This window comes from Leiobunum rupestre, chromosome 7 (assembly GCF_980474605.1).
Source record: "Leiobunum rupestre chromosome 7, qqLeiRupe1.1.hap1, whole genome shotgun sequence".
NCBI lineage: Eukaryota > Metazoa > Arthropoda > Arachnida > Opiliones > Sclerosomatidae > Leiobunum > Leiobunum rupestre.
The window spans coordinates 8,633,710-8,648,491 of record NC_143390.1 but is presented as its reverse complement, the minus strand read 5'-3'; positions in this window follow the sequence as shown (position 1 = coordinate 8,648,491).

Sequence of the window (14,782 nt, the reverse complement as noted above, 5' to 3'; positions counted from 1 at the left end):
TTAAAACTTGGGCGCCACCCACCCTCAGGATACGTGGGTGGGCAAAGCAATACAAAAGCTGTTGAGGCCATGTGATTTCCTATCGTTTGATATATAATTTACCATCCTATTAACCAATTAAAAAGCTGTTGAGGCCATGTGATTTCCTATCGTTAGATAGACGGAAAGTATCAAAGGTGAAATAGGTAAGCAAAACACGACGAACATAATTCTTTTAAATTATTGAAATTAGTGGAAATATGATATCAAGAAATTCTTAAACTGGGATTCAAATGTGTTAATTTTAGGAATTTTATATTAAACATTTGGGTAGTTTAGGCCCCAGAAGTCATGTAAATTCGCAAATTCATAAAAAACTACCCATGAATTTATTAAGTTTTCGATCACTCTCCCTTTAAGGGGGTTGGTCGGAGGGGGCAGAAATTAACGGCACTGCGTGCGTGTCAAAGAGTTATATCGAATGAGATCAACTGTTTTTTTTTCGGTCACTGAATGAATGAATTAATTAATATTTATTGACTCTTTGAAATAACAAATCCCTTTTAAATCAGGGAGGAATTCACTTTTAAATGAATCCGCGAGTACATATGAAATTTAATTTATAATTATTTCTTTAAACACGAATTAGAACATGTTTACGATAATATTAAAATATACTAGATACTAAAAATTTATGATGAATAATGATGATTAATGATTAATCCAAGGCGAACGATTCAGCTTTTCCAATTTGTCCTCAATGCACCCCACCTACCAAGGATACGTTTCGTGACAGTCAAGTCAGACCAATTCACAGAGTGAGGTCCAAAGCCCAATAAATAGGCCAAACAATCGTCAGAATTATCTAGTTCTTCAGCGTATAAATAATCCTGTCTGACTTGTTGAAAATTCGGACACACTATAAGAAAATGCGAAACATCTTCCCGTACTTCGCCACATAAAGGGCACACCGAGGGATCCCCAAAAATCTCAGCCAGTCTCGCTGCAGTCGGGAGGGCTCTAGTGCGGGCTTGAAACAAGAGGTGGCTCGGTCTATCATTGTTGTAAAACGGCTCAAGGCCCATTGCTTCCTTTCTGCTGTACAAAGATAAACTTTGATGGCGGCCAATCTCCTGTCTCCAGTGTACAAACGAATTCTCCTTAACGGTTTTTTCAATAATTTTAGTCCAATCTTTGGCCGTAGTAGCTCGACCTCGCTGCACTGAGCCAACTCCGTAAGTCCGATCCAAATACTCCACTCGTCTGCACCAACGAGTTCGATGACCCTTTTCTTTCATATAACGGAAGATCTTCGCCGCTATGCACTCCGTCGCCATCAACATGAGACGACCCAAATACGCGAGTTTACTTCGAGCCTCTCTCTCCAGAAAGGACGACCACGCCAATTCCCCTTTTATCGCTGATTTCGCCGTTAAAAAATTACCTCCGACGGCTGCCTTCCCCACAGCGAATTGCGTTTGCTCAAAGCGACGATTTGTTGGTTCTTTTAAACAAATTACATCGTTCGCGTATGTTAGGCTCGGGACAGCAACAGATTTCCAAAGGGTTCGAGTGACCGAGTACGCGTTATAAGAGTGAAAACCTTTATGTTTGATAGCGCCTCGCAAGCGTCCCGACTTTGTCCTGAGATTGGCCTCATGGGGTTCCAAGTATTCCTTATCAGTGTATAGGGATATACCAAGGTAGTCAATCTGATAGGAAAATCGAACCTCACAGTTCTGAAGATTTAATGGTTTGATCATTCCGTCAACGGGACCACCAAACTGAAGAATCTTGCATTTTTCTCCACTGAATTCCATTCCATACTCTGAGGCAAAATTACCCGCCATATTCAACAGTCCTTGGAGGTTCGCAACAGTTTCCGCGGCTACATAAATATCGTCGGCGAAAAATTGTCCCGAAATAAAGGTCTCAGTTGCGCACGAAGAAAGACGAAACCCCAGCTTTGAGATCGAGAAAGTGTGATCAAGCGGCTGAAGATACAAGGCAAACAGGAGCGGCGACAATGGGCAGCCTTGTTTTAGTCCAACCGTCGAAGAAAGCCAGTCTGTAGAGACGTCCCCAAACCAATATCGATATGACGTATTCGCGTATATTGCTCGTAGATGGTCGACGAATTCAACCGGAATACCAAGATTAACCATACTCTTCCACAAAATATCCCGATTAACACTAGCATACGCTTTACGTAAGTCCAAAAAAGCTTCGTACAGAGACCGTTTTTCCAAACGCGCTATCTCAATTAATTGCGTAAGGGAAAAGATATTGTCCGATCCTCTTCGACCCTTACGAAAACCGCTCTGAAGTTCTCCCAAGATTTTCCTGTCCTCAACAAATCCGGAAAGCCGACCTTTGAGAATAGATAAGTAGAGTTTTGAAAGACACTGCGAGATAGCGATAGGTCGCTGCGCGTTCAGGTCCTTGAATATCAGCCGGATCTCGGTAGCCGACCAAGCCGTTGGAATAACATTTGTCGATAGCACACGGTTAAAAACTTCGCGTAAGATCTGACGAGACCCTTCGGGTAGAGCACGGATCAATTCATTTGAGATTCGGTCCTCACCGACTGCTTTTCCAGTGGGGAGATACCTAATTGCAGCATCCAACTCAGTCATTTCAATGGGGTCTAGAAGAGTGACTTCAGATACGAGACATTCCGGTAAAAAATCCGTGTCACACGGCAAGATTGAGGCGTGTAATTCATTAAGCCGAGTTTTTTCAGCCAAAACGTACTTTTCTATGCAGATTGCGATATTCTTTTTGTCCGTGATAACAGTGCCGGTGCCATCTTTTAACCCGGACGAAATTACACGAGGTCCACGTTTATCGTCTTTAAACAGCTTCCAAAATTTCCTGGCCGCCAAATTGCCCGCATTGCGAATTTCCAGCTCCATCCGATCATTAACTGATTTGATCTTCGAAGAAACCAAACGTTTAACTAGGTGTTTTTTGTCCAAAAACTCTTTCCATAAAATATTCTTTTCGATTTGCTCCAACGGAGAGAGATTTTTCCTTTTAGCGAGTCTTCGGTAATTATTATTTACCAGTTTACTATTTCGAACAGCTTCTTTCACTTCGTTATTAAACCAATGTTTCTGCACACAGAGGAAAAACGCTGTTTTTTTAACAGCAAGGTAGTGGCGTTCGTAGATGCCAGTAAAGTGCTGTTTTTATAACAGTGAACCGACATTGTTAAAATAACAGAGGAAATTACAGTTTATTTTTAAACAACCTCGCTGTTTTTGCAACAGCATTTTGGTAGATTTTTAACATCAAAGGCAGTATAATAAACGGTTACATACAGGGTCTTTTTTTTTGCTCGGAAAAGTGTTTTTTTTCAAAAACTATTTATAGTACCGATTTCAAATTTGGAAGGTCAATTCTCTATACCGGGGGACATCAGTTTGAGAAATTTGAGCGTTTTCGGTAATGTTTTTCACCAATTTTGAAAAATTATTTTTCGACCACTAGGTGCGAGATAAACAATTTCTATTATAAAGTTGTAGGCCGTCATCGAAAACCCTTAAAAATTGTTCACTCGACGAAAAACAATTTATTTATTAGTGAAAATTCGAGCTTGAAAAATTTACAAGTTGGTGAAGCCAAATTACGATTGTTTGAAACGATAATTGAAACCGAATTACCTAATCCAGTTGAAACTTTGGTTAAAAAACGACCGGATTTAAAAAACACGAGGCTATAGGTCAATCCTAAACATGCATTGGGTATTTAAAGGAAAACTTTGGGAGATTATTATCAGTGTTTGATAATATTTCGAACAATGCCTCGTTATTCAGTAGCTGAGCGTACCGAGATAGTTGCCATTTACTATGGAGAAGCAGCGCAAAACCTTAGAAGAGTGACTGAAATCTTCGCAGAAAGACATCCAAATGGAGCACCATCTGTAAATACAGTAAGACGAGCAATTCACGATTTCAATCAATTTGGTAACTTGCAACCTAGGTTTCGCGGATTGGGTCAACCGGATTTAGACTTCGAGAACAATGTACTCGCGTACTTTGTGGCATATCCTCGTCACAGTTGCGCTAACGCCGCTGCTGATTTGGGTTGTTCTGCAAATCGTGTGTGGAAAATTCTTCGTAAGAATCGCTATCACCCATACAGAGCTACGCTCCACCAAGGACTAATTGACGGAGACCATCAAAGACGTTATGAATTTAGCAACTGGTTACTAAATGCTGTCCAAGAAGATAGACAATTTTTGCGCCATGTTTTGTTCTCCGACGAAGCGTCATTTTCTAGAGATGGGCCCTTTAATCATCAAAACAGCCATCTTTGGTCTGACATCAACCCACATTGGGGTTTTGAATATCATCACCAGGTTCAATTTGAACGGGTCAATGTTTGGGTTGGACTTGTTGGAAACCGTTTGATTGGTCCCTTTTTCCTGCCGACGAACCTCAACGGCCAAAGGTATTTACATTTTCTACCGAACGAACTGAGTGACGCAATCGACGACCTTCCATTGGCTGAAACACGTCAGTTGTGGTTTCAGCAAGATGGCGCCCCTCCGCATTTTTCCCGGCAAGTAACTGAGCACCTCAACAACGAGTTTCCTGAAAGGTGGATAGGGAGAAATGGTCCAGTGCATTGGCCAGCAAGGTCACCTGACCTAACACCGCTGGATTATTTTATCTGGGGATTCGTTAAAGCAAAGGTATACGCCACGCCCATTGAAACTAGGGAGGAACTCATTAGACGAATAATCAGTGCTTGCCGAGACGTCACACCAGAAATGGTAGAGAAAGCGTTTGAGAACTTAATTGTCCGCGCACAAACCTGTGTTGCAGCCAATGGTGATATTATTGAAAATGTTTTGTAAGAATTTATGTGAATAAAATATCTGCATTTAAAAACCAAACGTGTACATTTTTTCAAGTGTGAAAACTCTACTACGTTTGTATTAGACTTGTTCCCTTTTCAATTATCGTTTCAAACAATCGTAATTTGGCTTCACAAACTTGTAAATTTTTCAAGCTCGAATTTTCACTGATAAATAAGTTGTTTTTCGTCGAGTGAACAATTTTTAAGGGTTTTCGATGACGGCCTACAACTTTATAATAGAAATTTTTTATCTCGCACCTAGTGGTCGAAAAATAATTTTTCAAAATTGGTGAAAAACATTACCGAAAACGCTCAAATTTCTCAAACTGATGTCCCCCGGTATAGAGAATTGACCTTCCAAATTTGAAATCGGTACTATAAATAGTTTTTGAAAAAAAAAACACTTTTCCGAGCAAAAAAAAAGACCCTGTATACTGTTCCAATAGTGTTTGCTGCGGTTTGGCTGACTGTCGATTACTGTTTTTTTTTAAATAACTCGCTGTTGTTACAATAGCTTTTTGGTACATTTTTAACATCAAATTCAGAATAATAAACGGTTGCATATATTGTTCGAATGGTGTTTGCTACTGTTTGGTTAACTGTCGATTACTGTTTTTTTTTGTAAACACCACGCTGTTTTTGCAACAACATTTGGGTAGATTTTTAACATCAACAACAGTATAATAAACGGTTGCATATATTGTTCGAATGGTGTTTGCTACTGTTTGGTTAACTGTCGATTACTGTTTTTTTTTGTAAACACCACGCTGTTTTTGCAACAACATTTTGGTAGATTTTTAACATCAACAACAGTATAATAAACGGTTGCATATATTGTTCGAATGGTGTTTGCTATTGTTTGGTTAACTGTCGATTACCGTTTTTTTTAAATTCATCGCTGTTGTTACAACTGCTTTTTGGTACATTTGTAACATCAAATGCCGTATAATAAACGGTTGAATATACTGTTCCTATGGTGTTTGCTGCTGTATGGTTAACTGTCGGTTACTGTTTTGTTTTCTAAATACCTTGCTGTTTTTATAACAGCTTTATGCTGTATTTTAACATCACCTGCAGTTCAATAAACCGTTGCATATACTGTTTCAATGGTGTATACTATTCTAATGGTGTTAGCTGGTGTTTAGTTAACTATCAATTACTTTTTTTTAAATACCAATAGCTTCATTATTTACAATGCTCACTTTTTCTTGGAGCTGTTTGCTGTTTTAAGAACAGTAGATTGTTACTATTGTAACTAATTAGGCAATGTTTATTGCTCGTTGTCTGCTGTTTTCAAAACAGTTTATTGCTCAATTAACGATAACCACCGTTCTTAAAACTGTTGAATGCAAATTTGTTACTACTGACCATTACAGTAAGCTGCTTTTAAATAGTTATATTATAAATAAGAAAAAATCTAGCGTTTTTAAAAATTAAAAAATAAAAACAGAACAGTCGTTTTGAAATTTTATTAGATTTTCTTACAAAAATTTAGTCATCTTCTAAATTTCTGGAAATTAGAATAAAGTATATTAGTGATTTTATCAGATAATTATGACATGTTTATGATTAACACACTTTTCATTGGTTGAGTCGTAGTTCCCTATTATTGTTATTAGAGAAAGACCTTTGGGTTTGTTGGAGGTGGCTTTAATTTAATTTATTTATTTGAAATAAAAGAATATGGCTACGAAGCTAATTATAGCTTGTGTGTAGCCTTACAGGAAACATTCTGTGACCATAGGGTACCAGAAAGATATAAACAAAAGGATATTTACATACAAATAGTGAACCCAAAAGTTGTGACACTAAGACGGAGATAACAATGAGCGCGTGACACAGTCAAGGGCACTTGGGGGCAGTGAGTTCCCCCTTTCGACAGCACGAAACGCAAGGTACCAACGGCGGACATTTGTCTTGACACGTGGCTTAAAAATCTTAGCGCGATGGCCCAGTGTCTTTACTCTTGTGGAGAGTAGAGAACTGGAAGAGAGTTGAGGCGGTTAGCGCAGATTCACCAGACCACATGCTCCAGATTTGCACAACGTCGTTAATTGCGTGGCGAAGTAGCGGGGCATCAAGGCCAAGGCGCGTATCCCGTTCGTCTGGCGGTAGAGTGGCAAGACCTTTAGTTAATTTGGTGAAGCGATTACGCGCCTTCGTTAGTCGAGTTTGGTCGCCTAGCAGCGGCGGGAGGCATAGTTAATTTGCTCAAGCACCAAGGAGTTGTATAGCGTGCGGATAAGTTTCGGGGAGCGAAAGAAAAACGTTCTACGTGTCAGGCCTTTGATTGAATTAAGTTTTTTGACAACATGTGTTGTGTGGTTACTAAATGTTAAGGAGGGATCTATCCATAATCCCAAATCGCGAATGGGAGCGTCAGGGTTAAGAAGGGGGGAGCCATCTACGCGATAACGCTCGCGGGGGTTGTTGGTGCCCAGATGGTTGACACCACTTTTCTTGACGTTAAATGACATTCCGTGATTATCCGCCCATGCTGAAACAGCGGCCAGGTCTTTCTTTAGCTGGGCTCATTCCAAATCAGTCACTACCGCATATTTTAAAATCATAATTTAAATATATTAACAACATGCAATTGTGAGAAGTTTATAACACTTCCCAAAAATACTGTTTACAATTAAAGCATAACTTTACCTCTGAAGGAATTCCAATGTGCATTTGCACTCTTCCGGGTACTCTATGTTCATCGTGTAATACCAAGTCTATCGAAGCAAAACCTTATTTACGTCCGAAAGTAGGTAACGAGAGCCCCTATGAACCACGGTGATCGGTTTTAAACGTCTCTTCCAGTTTCCAAACTAGAATTTATCATCTCTCCGACCTAAGCCGAGAGCCCGACACAGCAGTCTGACAGTGTCCCGTGAACAAAGTTCAATGCTAGACTAGCGCGGTTTTTCCCCGCCTGCACTCGATGTCAACTTCCCGAAAGCTTTATCTCGAAAACGAAACTACAAATAACGCCGTATAGGCCTATGACGCACCCTGTAAAATATTTCCAAGGTTTAAAAGATAGCTATCCAACGGCAAAAGTAAAAAAATAATTTAAGTTGTCACTTGCATCACTGATGTTCCGGGTGGTACATTTGTACTTTTTTAAAACATTTTAGATTTTGAATACGTATTTAGTACATTTTGTAAATTTATGATAGAAAAGTAAAATTTTTGATACGTATTAAGTACATTTTTAGGAAACTTTGTACAGTTTTTTCATTCAAACCACACCAACACTGTAATACTTGGTTATAAAGCACGAACTCGTCGGTCTCTTGAAGCCTAGTCTAAGCTATCTGTTTAATTAGTGCTGATTTTTCTATCATTCCGCGCAGTAAGGTTCGCTGTTAGGTAAATCTGCATCGCTATTTATTCCTATTAACGTTTCGCGCCACCTAGTAGTGATTTTTGGAACCTGCGGAAATCTATAGTGGCACCTAATAATTTAAATACATAAATATCGTGCGGTTATTTAATAAATCTTGTGCCGAATATTGAAATATCACGCCAAGATTTAATAAATATCGCGCTGACATTTTAAATGCTAGGTGTTTTTATGAGAAATGTTATAGTTACAGTAAATTTTTACTAACCAATAAAGCTCGTGACTTATCTGAAATAGTTTTTAAATCGCGCTCTTTTATTTTATCGTATGTCTATTTTATTGAGGCAACGTTATATTTAGTTTGAAGTAACGTGCTGTTGCTTTGGCTGCAAGGTACTGTTTCGCTTGAAGCTCAATTTGAGGCAAAGTACTGTTTCGCTTGAAGCTCAATTTGAGGCAAAGTACTGTTTCGCTTGAAGCTCAATTTGAGGCAAAGTACTGTTTCGCATGAAGCTCAATTTGAGGCAAAGTACTGTTTCGCTTGAAGCTCAATTTGAGGCAAAGTACTGTTTCGCTTGAAGCTCAATTTGAGGCAAAGTACTGTTTCGCTTGAAGCTCAATTTGAGGCAAAGTACTGTTTCGTTTGAGGCAACGTACTGTTTCGTTTGAGGCTCAATTTGAGGCAACGTACTGTCAGAGATCCTGGCAGTTATAGAGATGCGAAACTCCGCCGAAAACCTGACAAAAAAATGCAAGCATCAGCGCCGCCCTTCGGCCGGAAGGAAGCGCCCGTTTCAAGCCGAGAGACGCAAAAATTGTAAACAACGGTAACAATCCTAGGATCTCTGCGATTACTCCCCACGTACAGGCGTCGCTGCGATCGGCAAAAATTTGAAAAAAACTGGTTTGCTTAGGGTATAGGGAGATTCGCCTCTCTATAACTGCCAGGATCTCTGGTACTGTTTTGTTTAAGGCAACATACTGTTTCGTTTAAGGCAACGTTTGGTGTATCTTGTAGCAATTTACTGTTCCAAAGGGAGTAGTGTAATGTTTATTTTTATACCATTATATTATTTTCCTAAAAGGTTACTGTTATTATTACAGCAACTATTTTTTCTCTCAAAAAACACTAACACATTGTGAATTTAACTGCAAGTTGCAATAAAGTATCGCAAACCACAAACTATTGTGTTTTGAGAACCCATAACTTTTAAATTAACAATATGAAGAAGTACTTTTGAGTGCTACATACTGTGATTGCATAAAACAGCATAATGTTGTATAAAATACTGTTAATGTTGTATATTTTCCAAAACAGCAGCATGCTTTTATTTAAACCGTAGTATTTACTATTGTTTTGACAGTAAGGGATGAGTGTGTGGAGACGGTTACGGGAATCAACTTTAGTATACCCAAGTTCAGTAGTAGCGGCACGCGCGATACAATCTTGAAAAACATCGTAGGAAAGTTCTATTTGTTCTCGCACCAAGTTATCAACCCTTAGACCATAGGCCTCCATCCTTACAGGGTCACCAGTACGCCATTTCTTTTGGCATTGAACCATAATCGGCTTTTCATTTCTTAAAGAACTATCAAGGTATAGAATCAACGCATTGTGATCGCTACCCAAACTCATAATTCCATCTTCGTCAATGAATAGAGAACGAACCCGTTCTCTCAAAGGCGCATTACAAAGAGCGAAGTCGATACTCGAGTGCGAACCTCTCGCCGACCAGGTAACTGTTTGAGAAAGTCTAGATCATGCTTGAATATAAACTCTTTAGCGCATCTTCCAGTAAAGTCCTCACGACCGTCGAGCTCCTGCACGTGTGCGTTAAAATCACCAACAATATACGTAGGAATTACATTAGCCACATTTAATTTAGACAAATCCGTGGAAAGACATTGTAGTATCGCTTCATTCCAAACACCGGCGTCCTTTCCCATGGCCAAATAGACAACCGCAATCAGCATATCTCCAAAAGGGGATTTAACCGAAAACCAACAGTGCTCCGCACACTCCTTGGTTTGTTTACACGTAACCTCTTCTCTATAGACAACTCCGACTCCACCGCCACTCTTCTCTTTATTACAGCGATTAACTCCAAACCAGCGGAATCCCGATAATAGCTCCGGATATTCATCATCCCGAAGCCACGTTTCAGCCACGCAAAACACGGGAATACTGAAATCCAACATTAACGTCTGGAGCTCTATCCAGGTTTCTCTTTTCCGTCCGCCTTGAATATTCAGAAAACCGATGTCCAAAAACTTGTAACTAGGATCCCTTAGCTTTCTCGCCCGCCCTCTCGTTCTCGCTAACGCCCGCTTACTTCGCCGCCTTGGATTCCGTCAATGATTCAATTCCACTTCCGGTTGGGTGTCACTTGTCTCACCGGATTGAGTTGCCCCAATTAACCCCTGACCATTTCGGCAACCGCTTTTCTCACTACTTGTTCTATTGGTTTCGAAGGATTTCGAGTATCCAAAGTGTTGTCCACCGCACCCGTCTGATTAGCCATTTTCCGGTGCAATTCCGCAATTTCATTCTGAGTCCTCTCAAATTTTTCTCACAACTCCTCAAACTTCAGTTCAGATATTTTTGCTTCTTCTTTCAATTTTTCTGTTACCAGATCACCACAATAGGATTCCAAGACCATTTGAAAGTTCGACATTTTCCTCTCAACCGTTTCCTCAATCTCCTTTTTAAGCTCGAATTGAAAAGTCTTCATTTTAACATCGAACAATTGACTCATACGTAAAATAAGGCGATCTTCATCGAACGCATCTCCACTAGACGAATTTGCATTGTCGACTCCATCCGAATATCTCCACACTTGTTTTTCAGACGTTATGCCGTCATCCTACGCCAAAGCTGTATTCTTAGTTTCCTTTGCTGACCGTAAGGAAAGTTTACGGGGACCCTTTACACGGGATCGTAGATTTGAAGTCACGATCGTTTGAGAAATTACGAAAGTGTCACGCGATAAAAAACTCGAAACGCGAGCCACGTTTTCAGTTCGTCAAATTTGCGCACGCTCACCAAAATTGTTAAGAGACTTTTTTCAAAACGTTTGCCTATTTAGGGTTAAACCGTCAAAAATCAACACCAGGAAACTTCTTCTTTCGCCGAAATAAACAACTTTACGAATAAAAACGCACTGAAAACAGATTCCAGACACTTTAAAATACTATAATAGTCACTGACCAAAAGTAAAAGCCGGGTAAAGACTCCAAAAATTACGAGAAAATCCACTAAAAACGTGAGTGACATCTACTCTCGCCCAACTCACCCTTTAAGGGGGTTGGTCGGAGGGGGTGGAAATTAACGGCACTGCGTGCGTGTCAAAGAGTTCTATCGAATGAGACCAACTGTTTTTTTTCGGTCACTCTCCCTTTAAGGGGGTTGGTCGGAGGGGGCGGAAATTAACGGCACTGCGCGTTCTATCGTTTGATATAAAAAGTACCATCCTAAGTTAAAGAGTTGACTTTAACGTATTGTTATTAAAGGGGGGTCAAATTGTGCCCCCTGTTTACCTGACAGACCTGAAACTGGCCATCGAGAAAATTTGTGTAGCCCCACACTGTAATTCAAACTTTCCGCCACGCCCGTGTCACCCTTCGTGAAAATCCACTGGGCCAGTTTGTACGGACCCTCTCCTAGAGCTCGGTGTTTGGATAAGAATTAATCACTTTATTTATTTTTATCCAAAACACACATTTATCCACAAATTATCCGAAAAAATCTATTATTTTTACATGTTAAATTGCTTTTTAGTCTGGATAATATCCACGAATAAACAGTTAATCGTTATTTTTATGGTTAATCGAAATTTTAGCGGTTAATTTATCTGTTTCGCCGAGCTCTACCCTCTCCGTTCGCCTGAGCCGAAGCTCAGTATCCAGCCCAAAACTGACCGAAGTCGGAGGTGGATATAGGACCATTTGATCGAAGCTAACATCTCCCAGTGCGCCACCGCCCTTATGGGTTACAAGAGCCGGACCCCGACTCCCCGGTAAAGCCACCAGTTATTGCACACTCTCTCTCCAAAGGGTTTGGCTCCTTACCTACGTAGGTAGGGTGTCGGCTGGAGTTGCTATAGCACCCATTCTAAATCCCACTGCTGTGTGCGAAGTGGGGATTGGTCCACCCATTGCTGCACCTTCTGCTGGGTTGAGTGGCTTGGGTCAAAGGTGCGACCATCAGTAGTAGGGTTCTGCTACCCATGCTGGATTTGTCACCTGTCCGGGCTAGGTGGACGCTGGCGTAGGGCACTATGATGATAGGCCTCCGGTGGTATGGTCTCTGTTACTAGGTACACCGGGCTATAAATTCTGACACACTGTCTCACCTTGGAGTAGAGAAGTTGACTGGAGGGGAAATGCCCATATCTATATCATTAAGTGTCTTTCCCCCATCAACGCTGCCTAAGCCCTCCCGGCATTCACTGCGTTTTGGTAGGGCCCAACTTTTACCTGACCTCTAGCGACGGAAAAGAGAGTTATTTCCAAGGCTTCCTTTTAAATAGTTGGGAACCGTTGTGTTGGATGATTTCCTTTTTGGTACAGATTTTATCTCAACATTGTCACCTTCTATTAATAATTTTATTTTATTAAAGATATAAATAACTTGTTAGGCCTTGGTTTTTAAATACAACATTAGATAATATAACAAGATTTACCTTAATTTTTGGAAAAAAAAATAAAATTTACTATGATCATGTTGATATCCAAAATGTTTGAAACTAAAACAATCCATTTTATTAAAAAAACTAATACAAACGGAAATCAAATAAAAACTTCATCCATCCTAAACTTCTCCACGACGAAAGAACGCTTAAAATTTTGTTTCAATAAAAACACAATTGAAGGCGACGCTTAAGGCGCACCTTTAGCGGAGCAAAGGATTTTGGGTAACGTTGAGACTGACAGACTTCCCACCCTCTTTTCCCCTCCAGTCAACTTCTCTACTCCAAGGTCTCACACTAGTAATATCCTATATATTGAACATTGTTCACATATTTAGAAGGAAACGAAATATTTTTAAATATTGGGGAGCGAACATAAAGAATAGTTACAAAATACGTTACAAGTTCTGAAATTTTCCGGGAAAATAATTCGTAGTTTTCTGAAATTAATTTTTTTACTGACAGCCATCAAACAAAATATTTCCTTCGAAAGGTTAAGCAGAACGCTCTAGACGTTTGAACGACAACGTATAGAGTATGTAGACGTCCGCGATACTAATTTTTTTTAAATCATTTAAGTTTTAAGTCGATCTCATTTATAATCTACAGGAAGTTTTGAATTGTTCTGACTGGGCATTTTTTGCAGAAACTGCAAGAGATAGAGTTGCGAAATTTTCAGGGTATTATTGCTAGTGTGGGATTGCTTTAAATCCAAAATTTCAGAAAAATCGGAAATAATTTCGGGGTTTTGTAAAAAATATTTTTTCACCGGTAGGTGCTAGAAAAACGTTTCAATGAGAAAGTTGTAGAGTGCTGTCGAAAATGTTTAAAGAGCGAGATTTAATTGTTTATTGTGAAACAACACCTATTTAAGTTCTACCCTCATCTTTACACCAAAGTTTTAAACACATCATTGCAGAGATGGTTTCTTCTTGTAGGATTGCCCTTTTTGATGTTATGAGATCCGGTCCTGCCGAAAATATTCAAATTGCGATCGGCGGCGGCGATCCGGTGATTTTCCATCAGCGGCGTTTCCATCAGCGGCGTTGAACCATAATATAATGGCGGCGGCGGCGGCGGCGGCGGCGGCGGCGGCGGCGGCATGGGGCGGCGTTTATTTGAATTTTCGTTTTCATTGTAGGACGTTTAAGCAATTCATTTTCTAGGGGTTTAAGACATTAAGAGTACACAATAAATACCAACAGACGTGATAAAGAAATAATTATATTTTTGTTAAAGCTGCAGAGTGACTGATATCAACTGAAAATCTGCTAGCCCTGTGAAAAAGTATTACTAACCGTCGGCGGCGCGCCACTCAAAATCATTCGAGGGCGGGGGCGCAAAAAAAAACGATCGACGTTGGCAGGGACTGTAGTCGATGGTAAAATATGATAATTTCTCACCATTTTGGAAACTGATGGGTAATTTATTTAATTTGCCTGGACTATATGTTAATCTATGTTAAATACGTTATATAAAATGGTGTTCTTTCCCAGTACGTCCAAGGGCACTAACTAAAACAGGGTAAATCTTTACATCGCGCGTAATCACAATACACTCGAAGTTCTGGCAATTACAGTACACTCTATTCGAAAAGTCTTCGGCATTCGTGATCATTGCTCCGCGAGCTTTTTTTTTGTTTTTTTCTCGATAATTAAACAGTAATATAGTTTTACACTATTTTACTGCTAGCGTGGTAAACCGTAACACTTCGTCTGAAACGAATGGATCATTTCGGTTAAAACGTTTGCTTCACCCGTGTTTACTTTACAAGCTCGCCAACAGTGAATTATCTGATTTAAAAATATATAAAAGATAGCTACGCCGATTATGTCTGATAAGGTCTGTTTAATAATTGAAATTAATATTTTGCATAAAACATCAGACTAAAGACTATCGAATTATTTGTCTT